At 44.4% G+C, this 14,465-nt stretch overlaps 1 protein-coding gene across 2 annotated transcripts in view; it reads right to left on the minus strand.

Moving 5' to 3' along the window:
• The window catches only part of C9H4orf19 (chromosome 9 C4orf19 homolog), a 54,677-nt gene extending 40,566 nt beyond the window's left edge, over positions 1–14,111 (minus strand). For both annotated transcript variants that reach the window (XM_035111879.2, XM_035111881.2), the window contains exon 1: positions 13,829–14,111. The gene's annotated coding sequence lies outside the window, so the exon portion shown is untranslated. The remainder of the gene's footprint in view (positions 1–13,828) is intronic.
• Between the last annotated feature and the right edge of the window lie 354 nt (positions 14,112–14,465).

Consider the following 14,465-nt stretch of genomic DNA (forward strand, 5'->3'; position numbering starts at 1 on the left):
TTGTATACACAGGGAAATACTCTCCCTTATTCTTTATTCCACTCCTCTTGTTTTTCTCCCAGCTGAGCCTTTAACAGCAGGTTGCCTCAAAACAATGACGAGCGTTGGCTCAAGACATTTTGCTGCCTGAGGCAAAGCACAAAATGGTGCCAAGTCAAGGCGCATACTACCCAAGGTCAACAGGGTTATTTTGGCTCCTGAGGCAGAAAAATAACTCAAATACTTCTCCCCACTACCTGCTGGTAAGAAGGCAACCACAGTTAAGCAACTAAGAATTAGCTACCCTTTCAAGACATTCATCTATACCAGGAGTCCCCAAACTAAGGCCCGGGGGCCAGATGTGGCCCAATTGCCTTCTAAATCCGGCCCACGGACGGTCCGGGAATCAGCATGTTTTTACATGAGTAGAATGTGTCCTTTTCTTTAAAATGCATCTCTGGGTTATTTGTGGGGCATAAGAATTCATTCATATTTTTTTCCAAAATATAGTCTGGCCCCCCACAAGGTCTGAGGAACAGTGGACCAGCCCCCTGCTGAAAAAGTTTGCTGACCCCTGATCTATACAGTCATACCTTGGTTTTCGAAGAGTTTAATCCTCAAACATTTTGGCTCCCGAACACTGCAAACCCAGAAGTGACTTTTCCAGTTTGTGAACTATTTTTGGGAGTCCGATGGGGCTTCCGCAGCTTCCGATTGGCTGCAGGAGATTCCTGCAGCCAATCAGAAGCCATGCTTTGGTTTCCGAACGTTTTGGAAGTTGAATGGACTTCCGGAACGGTTTCCGTTCGACTTCCAAGTTATGGAAGCTACTCTCCACTTCCATCACAGCCTGTAAAAGCTTCACTTACTTATATAGATAGCACAGTATTTCACTTTAGGGTGCATATGATAATTATGGGCCTTAACGACACTTTCCAGGACATGCAAACAAATGATCTATGGCAGGGGTCCCCAGACTTACCGCGCAGCGGGCCGGTGCCCGCCGTGCCGACCGCGCGGCGGGCCGGAGGGCGGGGGAGTGCGCGCCCATGCGCATGCGCACACGCACACGGGCGGGAAAAAATCGCCGAAAATCGCTTGTGCGCATGCGTATGGGCCTCCCCCGACCCGGAAGTGCATCGGAAATGACCTCTTCTGGGTCGGGAGAGGCCCATACGCATGCGCACAAAGGATTTTCGGCGATTCTTTGCCGATTTTTAAGATCATCGCCGCGCCGCGCGCTGTAAGAGCGGGCGGCGGCAGCGGGCGGCGGGGGTCGTCGCGGGCCGGATTGGGAGGCCGATTGGGCCGCATCCGGCCCGGGGGCCGTAGTTTGTGGTCCCCTGATCTATGGTCTGCTGTGCTAGACCAAAGGTTGGGAGGAGGTTTCATTTTTGAAGTGAAGTCACTGTAACCTTAGTCTCAGGATTATATTGTTTCAAGTTTCTTTGCTGTAAGCTTATTTTATAGGAAATTGGGAGGGAGTAAACCCAGTCTTCAGTGTGATGTTTCTTCCTTGTCACAACACGATGCATTACAGATTTCCAAGCCTGCCATTTCTTGCTCCAAAATGTGTGACACAAGGGTAAAGAGGCGATAGTTTCTGTTTTTAAAAATGATTATTTTGTTGAATGCTCATTTACTCAGATAATTCCTGTGTCGAAACAGGGTTGCAACCCAGAGAGAGAAAGAGAGAAAGAGCACATATATTTAAATTTCCCACTGTGGGAACAAGGCACCTGCAGTTTCAAACCCACACCAAACTCTTGTGTGGATAAGCCTGAAAAAAATAAAAAAATAAACAGCACAGGACAGCCAATTCTGCGTTACCGAAAAAGAGAGGAGATGCAACATAAAAAGGGGGGGGGGGGAAGGAACCCAGTTTTGCATAAAATTTGCATATGCTAATTTATTTGGGTAGACATAAAGACCCTGATGCTGGGAAAGATGGAGGGCACAAGGGGAAGGGGACGACAGAGGATGAGATGGTTGAACAGTGTTCTCGAAGCTACAAACATGAGTTTGACCAAACTGCGGGAGGCAGTGCAAGACAGGAGTGCCTGGCATGCTCTGGTCCATGGGGTCATGAAGAGTCGGACACGACTAAACGACTAAACAACAACAAAATTTATTAATAATTACAAAACTTTACAATGCTAACTTAAAAATATATATATAGCGAACAGTTCCATGTATTCTGACAATTGAAACATAAATCCACCTGGTCAATTTGGGGGTGCGGGGCAAGAGAATACAAAACACAAGCATGAAAAGAATAGAACCGCAAAGCAGGCAAATATTGTCTTTTCCATGCCCCACCCAGAGGAGGCAAACCAAAAATACATGCTGATAACAAGGACCTTTTTCTTTTAGTTTTAAAGCAGGCATGTCAAACATGCGGCCCTCCAGATGTTTTGGCCTACAACTCCCATGATCCCTAGCTAGCAGGACCAGTGGTTGGGGAAGATGGGAATTGTAGTCCAAAACATCTGGAGGGCCGCATGTTTGACATGCCTGTTTTAAAGGGACAATAACCTCTTTCAGACAGTAGAAGTGAAGTTTATATATCCAGCAAAACTTTGAAATCCAGGGCACCTTATTTGGCTTCTCCTTTATAGATGTATTGTAGCACTGAATTCTACAATCCCTGCTATAATCATGAAGGATGATTAGGCCCATATCCAGTTTTCCAGAAAAGGACTCTGCTGAGCGGAGCTCTAGGAATGGAAACAGCATTTGACTTCACAGCTTCATTGGTTTTCTTAGGAACCTAAAAAGTACAGCAGAGCAAGGGGCAAAAAGATGGCACGATGACCTCCGTCTCATGGAGGAAAGGGCTTCCCCAGGATGCAACAGCTTTGCCTATTCAATTTCAGCTTGTTACGGTATGCACTTGCTAAAAAGGCACAGGGGCCTTGTAGAAAAACGTGACCGTCTGCCCAAACCCAGAGAAGGATGAAGGATTCTCTCACTGAGGTTCACCCATCACCTGACATTAGGCAGGTGGTGACTGGAAATGGCTTTCTTGGCGAATAAATATGGTAGCCTTCTCCAACCTGGTGCCTTCCAGGACTGCAGCTCCCATCCCCCCATGCTAACATAACCAATGGTCCGATGGGATGGCAGCTATGGTTCAAAACATCTGGAGAGAATCAGGTGGAGGAAGGCTGGCATATGGAATGGCCGTCCCACCACAAAACGTCACCTACATGCTTATATGCAGGGCCAGCCCAAGACATTTTGGCCCTTGGGGCAAACCACAAAATGGCACCCAACCAGGGAAGAAGGGGTGAGTAAAGATCGATAATAGGAACAAGGGGGGCAAGTGGAATCAAATCAAGGGTTACCCAATGGTAAAAGTGGGAATCAAAGGCCGTCGTGGGAGGGAAAGGGGTCCACTCTGAATAACACCAGTTGGGTGCAGAGCCCAGGAGACAAATAGAATCGTAGAATTGTAGAGTTGGAAGGGACCCGGGTCCAACCCCTATACAAGGGTCAAACCTGTGACCATAGCGTTATCAACACCATGCTCTAACCACCAGGGGGCAGCCCCCACCATTTCCTCCCTGGGGCTGGGAGGAGAGAGCAGTGTCTCCTATTCACACACACACAAAAAAACTGCTGTGGAGGCAGCATGGGGGGGCAGCTGCCAAGAAGGTGGCAGATCCGGCCTCTAAAGAGTGTTCCACAGCCATTGCTGGCAGCAGCGGGCTATACATTCCTTGAAGGCCAGATCTGCTGCCGCTGTGGATCGTGCCGCCCAAGGATCCTCACCTTGCCTCACAAGTAAGCCAGCCCTGTCTTCTGCAAGGTTTTCCTTATATTGAGGCTGCTTCTGTGGTTTTGTATTTATTTATTTAAATTATCGGTACATTGCCTTTCTGAGTGCAAATCCTTCCAAGGCCGCTTACAGGTAATGGAGATCTGTTAATACGAGCAATCACAATATTCAGATATAACGGTTCATCAGGTTCCTTCCCCCCACAGCACAAAGGTGACCTGTTTACCTGCACAAGTAGAAGCACGGCTCAGTTGGTAGGTAGAGCATGAGACTCTCAATTTCAGGATCGTGGATTCAAGCCCCATGTTGCGCAAAAGATTCCTGCATTGCAGGGGGTTGGACTAGATGACCCTGGTGGTCCCTTCCAACTCTACAATTCTATGATTTATGACAACGGCTAAGGAGCCTAGCTCTTGCACACCGGTTTTTTCACAAGTGTTATGGGTGCTGCAGTGGAATATCTACAAATAAATTGGAGTCATTGGAGAGTTGAGAAAATCAAATGAAAAGATTCCAAGAGCTCTGGCCAGGTAAAGGAAAACAGGAATGGTACGCTTTGACCTCGAAACTATGAAACTAGAGCTGATGAAGAATAAACCGAAACAGGGCCTTGACCTGGATTTCTAAGAACTGGATTGCTGCTGGAATTTGTCTTATTATTCTCAACTTAAAACTTTCTAAAAATTATTCCTTTACCTGGCCAGAGCTCTTGGAATCTTTGCAATGGAATATCTAGGCATGCTTTTTTGTAAGAAGGATACAAAGCTGAAAATGAATGAACTGCAGCTAAAGGCTTATATTCATTTTTCACATGGTCTAGTCCTCATCTGAAGACTGCGAAAACCAAAGCCATACTTCCCCTGCCCGTTCCCCTAATATGCTTATAAGGGTCCCTTCTCCAGTCCTCAGAGAGTGGCTGGACGTGGGGAAGCAGAAAAACGGTCCTCCTTTCGTTCCAGCAGTGGCAGTTTTAATCTGAAATCTTAGGTGCTCAGTACTGCGCCCAGAGCTCAGAAACTCATCGCACTCATGAAATCCCCTGTCACAAAACGTGCCTAGAACAATGGGAGTTTCAAACGCTGCTAGCTCTGAATGATCGCCAGCTTTTCCCCCCTCTCAGGACTCCTGTGCCTTTAATAGCTGAATTACAGGTGCAGTCTTACCTGGCGTGGGAATACAATGACAGGTAAAGAATCGCCCTACTGAATTTCTACCTGTCATGCAACTGTTAAAGGAACTCTGCCAGAACAAAAACAAAGTGCTTGCTTTGCTCTTAATCATCAACTTGCAACCAGGAAAAAGTACGGCTGGATAATCTGCTCAGCTTTTGTTTTCTGCTTTGGTATTCCGGCAGTAAGAAGCTATTCTTTGTTAATTATCACATTGTCTGCGACCACGCAGGTCATTTGCAGGGGTGTACGGTGTTACATTAGTTGTTTGGCTTTTAAAATGTGACAGGTGCATGGTGTTATGGGAGAAAACCATTGCTAGGTGGGCATTAAGCTGATGTCATTGAGCAGGGAGGAAATAAGAACCACTAAGGGCATATGGCAGGTCAAGAAAAGAACACAAAATCCTTCTTACCAACCACAGGTACCACAAACATCTCTTTAAGCAAAGGGATTTGGGGCTTTGGCAGGCATTCCTAATCCATTTAATTGCTTACGGCTGCAGTCACTCAGTGTGTAGAGTCTGCCTCATTTTAATTAATTCCTTTTATTAACTTGCTTCAACCATTTGACACCAGTTAAACCATTAGCTGGAGTTAAACCAGTTAAACCATTAGAGACATCACCTTGCCAACAAAGGTCCATATAGTTAAAGCTATGGTTTTCCCAGTAGTGATGTATGGAAGTGAGAGCTGGACCATAAAGAAGGCTGATCGCCGAAGAATTGATGCTTTTGAATTATGGTGCTGGAGGAGACTCTTGGGAGTCCCATGGACTGCAAGAAGATCAAACCTATCCATTCTGAAGGAAATCAGCCCTGAGTGCTCACTGGAAGGACAGATCCTGAAGCTGAGGCTCCAATACTTTGACCACCTCATGAGAAGAGAAAACTCCCTGGAAAAGACCCTGATGCTGGGAAAGATTGAGGGCATGAGAAGAAGGGGACGACAGAGGACGAGATGGTTGGACAGTGTTCTTGAAGCTACCAACATGAGTCTGACCAAACTGCAGGAGGCAGTGGAAGACAGGAGTGCCTGGCATGCTCTGGTCCATGGGGTCACAAAGAGTCAGACACGACTAAACGACTAAACAACAACAACAACAAAACCATTAGCCAGCCTGTCATGCAGACTCTCCTAGTGTAAGGTTACGATATTATTTTCAATGACTCCGTGGACACTTTTCAACTTCAATGGATTTTGTATGAGGATTGATTTGTAAATCTGGGGACTGTCCCCAGGAAACGGGGACATCTGTTAACCTTATCCTAGTGTCCCTATTTTCCCAGGACGGCCCTAGACTTAAAGAAGCCACCCCAGTTTTTGATTTGATTTCAGAATGTCCCGCTTTTCCTTAGGACATTGGAGGGAATGGAGTTACTTGACCCCCTGAGCCAATGAGATAAGTAACTATACCACCTTTAGAAGACATCTGAAGGCAGTTTAATGTTTTATTATGTTGGAAGCTGCCCAGAGTGGCTGAGACAACCCAGTCAGATGGATGGGGTATAAATAATGTTGTTGTTGTTGAATAGGATGTGCCTATTTTCATCGGAGAAATGCTAGAGGGTATGGTCATGCAATTCTTCCTTCAAACCTTGTGCCTTTAACTACTGCACAATAACTTCCACCATCAGTGGGTGTAGGGTTCCCTCAGCACACAGCAATAGGAAAATGCTGTACAGTACATCTGTCAAGAGTGTTAAATGTATGGAGCCTTCGCCCAGAAAAAACAAACAAACAGTGGCAGACGAAAGGCACCCTCGGATGATTCAAACTTAGGAACATTAAGATTGCAATGTTTAAAGGGCTAGGTTAATCGATTAAAACTTGTTTAAAAGTCAACCAACGTCTGATGAATTTGGGCAGTAGATTGATATTTATAGAAATAATTAACTGAAGATAGCATGAGACAAGTTCCTCCTTTCCTCATACAGGTGACATCATTGTGCCTTACCTTTTATATATAAAGTAGAAAGCCTGAAAGGGAAGATTGCTTGTGTACACGTACCTGTGTGTCCTCTAGGTAGCAGGTTCCTATCAATCACACAATGCTTTTATTGCTAACAACATTTGTCTCTGCATGTTCAACCTGAACTGACCCTCCTGTAACTTAAGCCCATTAGATCCAGTCCAGCACTCGTGGGGCTGCAGAGAATCCCCCCTTGACTATATTTAAGATCAAAAGCTAATTTTTCCATAGCACCTGGTTGGCCTATATACAACTTTTTAAACCCTTCTTTGATTTTGCACACAGGTGAATGTTTCTGGAATTTATGACCGTGTGAAATGGAATGGGTGATGTGTGAGTCACAATGGAAACAATTGTTAGCGGCTACAGCGACAGATCATGTAGATATCCCTCCCGCCATAAATTATGGTAGTGGGAAAATTAACTCGTTAAAAGAGAGAGCTCAGTCGGTAAAGCATGTGCCTTTTAATCTCAGGGTCATGGGTTCGAGTCCCACACTGTGCAAAAGATACCTGCATTGCAGGGGGTTGGACTAGATGACCCTTGTGGTCCCTTCCAACTCTATGATTCTATGAAAAGGCTGCTTTTTTTTGCTTACAACAGTCTGTAGGAGAATAATAATCACAGACTAATGTGAAAATCACAGTTGCGCTGAAAGCAGGGGATTAGACCATGGGTAGGCAAACTAAGACTCCGGGGGGGGGGGGCTGGATCTGGCCCAATCGCCTTCTAAATGGGAATCAGCATGATTTTACATGAGCAGAATGTGTCCTTTTATTTAAAATGCATCTCTGGGTTATTTGTGGGGCATAGGAATTCATTCTTTTTTCTTCTTCAAAGGTCTGAGGGACGGTGGACCGACCCCCTGCTGAAAAAGTTTGCTGACCCCTGAATTAGACAATCTGCAAAACTTTCATAGCACAGCCAACTCCAAGGAACCCTTTTTGTACCACTTGAATGTCAAAATAGCTTTGTTAAGTAGTTTACGTAGTATAAACCAGTTATGCGAACTTCAAAATAAAAACATCCACCAGTGAAACAGATCAAAAGGCAATCCACTTAAAACAACACAGTGAGTGGACCAGGTTGAGAGATCAAGGGAATTCCTGTGTAAATAGGCAGCGTGAAGCGGCAGCCTCAGGGAAGAGATTTTGGACCAGCATTCATTGGCACCAAAGTGCCAAATTTATCACTGTAATTTGCTGTATTTCCAGTTCTAAGCATTTCTTTGCTCATGTAAGTGTAACCAAGTCACCGGCACCACCTTTGTCTGGGAGGAAGGTATTAGCAGACTCAGGGTCACTCTGAGGTTTGGAGGGGCACACACCTTTTATTTTTAAGGGGAAAATCCTAAGGGCAGGTGAGCCACAATAAATAATGCAATGAACAACATTCAGTGGCCACTGAATGACAGCACACTGGCTCCTTTCCACAACAGACAGTCAAATGTGTTTGAATTGCACTTGTGCTATAATAAGCATAAGCAATTTCATTGTGGGATTAGGCATTTTATTAAATGTTGGTAAGTTAAAAGCAGCACTCACACACCATTATGGCCAGTTTGCCAACACACTTTGCTTCGAAAGCCAGAGCAGGAGATGCCATTTAATTATTTCACAAAATTTATGTACCGCTTGCTTTTAGAAAAACCTCAAAGCAGTTTACAAAATAAAAATAACCGCTAAAAAATTAACAACCATAAATGATAACACACAGAAGGTTAAAACCGCAATAAAATAAAATAAAATTCAAACTCCTAACAAACTTTCTAAACATCTGGGTAGGCATGTTTAAAGAAGAATGCCATCAGCAGGGACTCAAAAAAGTTTCTCTGGTACAGAGAAAATGACCGTAAATGCATAGGAAGTGGAAAAGCGATTTCTGCAATGTGTAAGGAAGCCCTCAGGCAGGGAGAAAAGGAGAGTTACAAGTACAGGAAGAGCACTTCTGGATAATATGCATTTAACATTTTCATAACGCTTTAGAGATAGTGTCCAAAAGGACTATTCCAATATACGTTGGAGACTGTTTATAAAAAGCCAGTTTATACAGTACTCAGCCCTGTTTGCTGCTTCTGAATAATGTGGGTATGAAATCCAGACTAAGACAAGATTCGTTTAGGAATGGTTTATCGGTGTTGTGCCAAAGACATCAAACAGTTGTATTTACCTCCCCGATCAAATATTTGCTATTCTCTTTTAAAGTGTTCCAGGAACATATGACATCACTAAACATCTCTCTCACATTTACCTTTGAGTATCTTACAATGCTGGATGTTCAGGACCCACCCAGCCACTATGTACAGTCGTTATTTAAAATAAAAGTGAAGGCACAATAAAAGAGCTTTACCAGTTGTGAGTTGGTGGCCACTCCCTCCCCATACTGGCGACGTAGCAAGCAAACAGTAGCAGCGATCGTGTGTATTTCCTTAAATAGTTATACGTACAGGGGCCATTCAGCTAAGCACTTCTGGTCCCTTACTTTTCAGTGGGAAACATAAGTTTCAAGAACATAAGAACTGACTGAGAGTTCATTTAGCCTGGCATTCAGTAGCTAGCCACATGGTTCCAAATACCTTACAAATAGGCTATAGAAAAGACAACAACCCACTTCTGATACAGTGGAACCTCGGTTTATGAACACCTCGGTTTACAAATTTTCGGTTTACGAACGCTGCGGACCCTTCTGGAACGGATTAATTCACTTTCCATTACTTTCAATGGGAAAGTTTGCTTCAGTTTATGAACGCTTCAGTTTAAGTACTCCGCGGACCGTCTGGAACAGATTAATCCACTTTCCATTACTTTCAATGGGAAAGTTCGCTTCAGTTTATGAACGCTTCAGTTTAAGTACTCCGCGGACCATCTGGAACAGATTAATCTACTTTCCATTACTTTCAATGGGAAAGTTCGCTTCAGTTTATGAACGCTTCAGTTTATGAACAGACTTCTGGAACCAATTGTGTTCATAAACCGAGGTACCACTGTATTTATTCCCTGTAGCTGGTGTTCAGAGACTATGAATACAGAGATACCACTTCAGTATCATGCAAAATAGACATTGATAGATCTGTTCTTCCATCACAACCCTCACCACTGCCTCCCCCCAAAGTGAGTATTTGCAACCGCTTAATAGTTCCAGTCTAAGATGAAACTGATCCCACAATACACCATCAGTTCTGGCAACAACTGCAGAGTCAAGGCTTCATCCATAGCATGCCCTGGATTTGAGTCGATTGTCAGCTTCCTCTCCTGTTTTATTTCCTTAGTACAGTGGTACTTCTAGTTGTGGACATGAACCGTTCCAGGGTGCCATTCGCACCCCCAAAAGTCCGCAAGCGCGGATCACGATAGAGCGCTTCTGTGCATGCGCGAAGCACGCAGAACACTTCTGCGTGAACCCACACAGCGAAACCCGGAAGTATACACTACCACGTTTGCCGCGTTCGCAAGCCGAAAAGACGCAACATGAACCCAACACAACACGAGGTATGACTGTACTAAAAAGTGGTACCACCACCGAGAAGGCTCTACCCTACATCAGGGGCTTCCCCTGTAGATCTCAGAAGGTTGGAGCAGGCATCTCACAAGATACGCAGAGCCCAAGCAATAGAGGGCTTTGACGGACAAGACCAGCACTTTGAAACTCAGTTCCTTCAGCATTGGTGAAATAAGCTCACTAATATTAATATGACTCTGAAACAGCTGCAAGTTCCAAGCAAATTCCCAATGTAGTTAACAAGATACATAAAACACTCCTTTCACTTGGCCTCCACAAGGGTACCCATGAAACACCAAGATGGACCCTAAAACTCATTTCAGTCTGCAGTTACCTCACCTTTGGAAGAAGCAGGACTTCATTTAGAATTGTCAAGATCATGGGTAGGCAAACTATGGCCTGGGGGCCGGAATTACCTTCTAAATCCAGCCCACAGATGGTCCAGGAATCAGCGTGTTTTACATGAGTAGAATGTGTTCTTTTATTTAAAATGCATCTCTGGGTTATTTGTGGGGCCTGCCTGCTGTTTTGACATGAGTAGAATATGTGTCCTTTTATTTAAAATGCATCTCTGGGTTATTTGTGGGGCATTTTCGTTCAACCCCCCCCCCAAAAATATAGTCTGCCCCCCCCCCCACAAGGTCTGAGGGATAGTGGACAAGCCCCCTGCTGAAAAAGTTTGCTGACCCCTGGTCAAGATCTCTACTCCTGAATCAGAAGCCACCAATCACCATAATCTCGGGCATAACTAGAAAAAATGGCAAGAGGTCCATGAATGGATACCCCTCACTTTAATAATAATAATAATAATAATAATAATAATAATAATAATAATAATCAGTAATGCTAGGGTTTCTGATTCAATCTAGGACATTAACTGATTTGTCTGGAGCCAACATGCCCATATTGTTTATTAAACACAGATAGCAACACTTCCTTTTTAGAGTTTTGAGAACTTCTCTAAGTTGCACATCAGAGCTGGAGTATGTAACACACTGTAGCTAATTTTTTGAGGGGGCACCTCAAATGTTTTACGCAAACATATACAAGGCTGTATGTGCACAAAGTGTCTTTAAATCCCCAATGGAAATAACTGATAGAAAAATAGATACCAGGATTGTCAGACACAGTAACTAACAAGATCAGCGAGTGAAGCACAGCAAAACACCATTGTGTTCTAGAACAATCACAGCATTGGATTTATAGGCCTCTCCCTCCCAAAGGAGAACTGTCCAGAACGAGAAAGGTGACTGTTGTTTTTCCTGCAACAGAACCAAGAGCCTGGCAACATCTTAAATACTAATACTTTTATTATGTACCATAAGCTTTCATTGGCTTATGTCTAAAGGACCATGCTAGTTCGCGAAAGCTGACGCCATAATAAGTGTGTTTCAGAGCAATCCTAAGTATAAGAAGCCAGTGGAATTTATGCAAACATAAATTCATCCAATTCCAAACTCTGTTCAGGATTGAAGCAACTGATGGCTGAGTTGGCCCAAGTCTGGCGGAAAGAAAACAAGCCTTTATAATAGAACTTGATTTACAGCGCTCTGTTTGCCAGTGGAAGTTCAGCTAATTTACCAGTTGTGCCTGATTTTGGGTGGGCGCTGTGGGTGATTCGCCCATAAATTACACTGAGCCAAGAGGGTGCAAAATTCAGAAGATCCATAATTGAGAAGATCCATTTGGGGGCGCCAAATTTTGGCCTCACGCATGGAGCCATACCATGAAATATTACTGAAGTCTACTCTTGGTTGCCATGTCACATGACTGAGCTAAAAGAGGTTTGGAATACAGTCGTATCTTGGAAGTCAAATGGAATCCGTTCCGGAAGTCCGTTCAACTTCCAAAATGTTCGGAAACCAAAGCACCATTTCTGATTGGCTGCAGGAAGCTCCTGCAGCCAGTCGGAAGCCGTGGAAGCCCCATCAGACATTCGGCTTCCAAAAATAGTTCGCAAACCAGAATAGTCACTTCTACGTTTGCAGTGTTTGGGAGCCAAAACGTTCGAGAACTAAGCTGTTCAAAAACCAAGGTATGACTGTAGTTGTAAGTCTCTCCTTGCCCATCCTGCCCCTGCTATACCCCAAACCACATTTATTTTTGGAGTGGGGACAGCGTACGTTTTACTGGCTTAAGCTGGCTGAGCTGGTATAGACCTGACTCAGCTGGGTTAAGCGAGTTCTGCCAATGTGGCCCCAGCTGAGCTCAGCCAGGACAGCCTGCAATCTGTCTGTTCCAGACTTGATCATCCTAGCAGATCTTGGCTATAGGTTATGTGCTGTTAGGTGTCATTTTTTCCATTCCCATAGTGGGCGTAACAAAAACAATCTCCTAAAAGACATCAAGTTACATCAAATGAAAAGCACCGGTGGAGGATGTAGGAGAATCTCCCTTTCTCCTGCCATTGTCCTCCTTTCATAGGACATGTAGAACTTGACAGCAGCAACTCAAGACCATTATTGCCCAAGTTCACATTTGTACACCCACCTGATTTAGAATCAGAAGCATGCTATTTTTTTCAGACTTTATAATTGTTCACTTGCCTTCCTTCCAATCCCATTTTCACCCCCAACCACCAGCTTCTTATGTAACACACTTTCACCCACGTCCCCTGCCAAACATTCACTCATCAGAGAGCCTCATCTAAGGAGTGTGTATCTGTTACGACACACAAGTTTGCAAACGTGCATTTAATGCATTCACTTTTTAAAAAAATTGTAAGAAGAATTCTCTTGAACTTAATGGAATTTGAAATCAATAGGGGAAGCCGCTTTTCATACAAAACATATCACAACCTTTCAAGAAACATGTGCCAAATATATGTCATTTCCCCCAAGCAATTCCCACCAATTGCTGCCCATCCCCATGCATGTTGCAATTTAAAATCTGGAGTTTATTAACCTGATATTCGGGGCTCCAGATTTGGGGCTTAATTTGCAAACAGGTAGTATCGCAAAGAGGTCTCCGACAACAGACGGTCTCCCCACTTTACGAGATCCCACCCCAAGGGTAAATCTGGATTAAATTGCCAGGGGGGGGGACAGGAAACACAGGCTGGCACCTGATGTTTTCAACATTGTGTGGGTGCTGCAAAAAGCCTTTCATGCACGAGTAGCCCTGATCTCACGATAAACACCTGTTGGCAGCACCCATGCCATTCAACCTCAACCCATCTGTTGAAGAAATGCACAAAGGAGAAGTTTTCGAAAGCCCTGGAGCCACTGATGACTAGAGGAATGTACTTGCTCGTTTAAAAGTAGAACCAAACAGTGCTTCTTGCAGCAACAAGTGAAACTCTTAATAGGTTTCTATCCGAAGGATCACAGTCCTTCTGCTACGACACATAACATTATGCCAGGTGTCTCAGTCTCAAAAGCCTGGCAGGGAAAGTGGCAAAAGTTTTGAAAGGGAGAAGAGCCTCTCTTACCTGCAGCTTCTGTGCTGTTGGGGAAACGAAGCTGGCTGCTGATTAGGATCTCCCATGGCTTAAGCCCGGCTTCTGCATTTGAATGCTAAATATGTAACAAATGCCTCCTTTAGCAGGCAGGAGTTTGCATGACCTCCTAATGAGAGACACTGTCGCGAGTGTCATTGGGCACCCAGGAGTCATGTGACGGCAGATGAAAATAAAACCCTTTAAAGTTTGCATTTAATACTTCCTAGACTCTGTAACCCTTTACCTGCAAGCTAGAAAACCTGCCAAACTTCATTGCTCCTGGAGGGGGGAAAAAAAGGGCAAACAAACCTCCAACAGCCCACGTGATGGCTTTACTACACAATGGCTAATTTCTGTAGCAATCTGAGCAGGTTCTTGTGACCGTGCTTTTGTGTGTTTTCGGTACTTTGCTCCCTCTGGAAGTCACAAAATTGACAGCTCTCTTCCTGCTGGGTGAATTTAGCTCAGGAACTGGAAACACCACTATTCTTGGCAGTGCTCTATGGAAATAAAGGCTCCCCGTGATCTCCTTTCCACCCAAGGGGACACCTGAGCAGACAGGTTGCACGGTCAGAAGTCTCTATTGGATATTTCCCTTCCAAAGAATACTATCGGCATTGTTTACATG

Source organism: Zootoca vivipara, chromosome 9 (assembly GCF_963506605.1).
Source record: "Zootoca vivipara chromosome 9, rZooViv1.1, whole genome shotgun sequence".
Taxonomy (NCBI): Eukaryota; Metazoa; Chordata; class Lepidosauria; order Squamata; family Lacertidae; genus Zootoca; species Zootoca vivipara.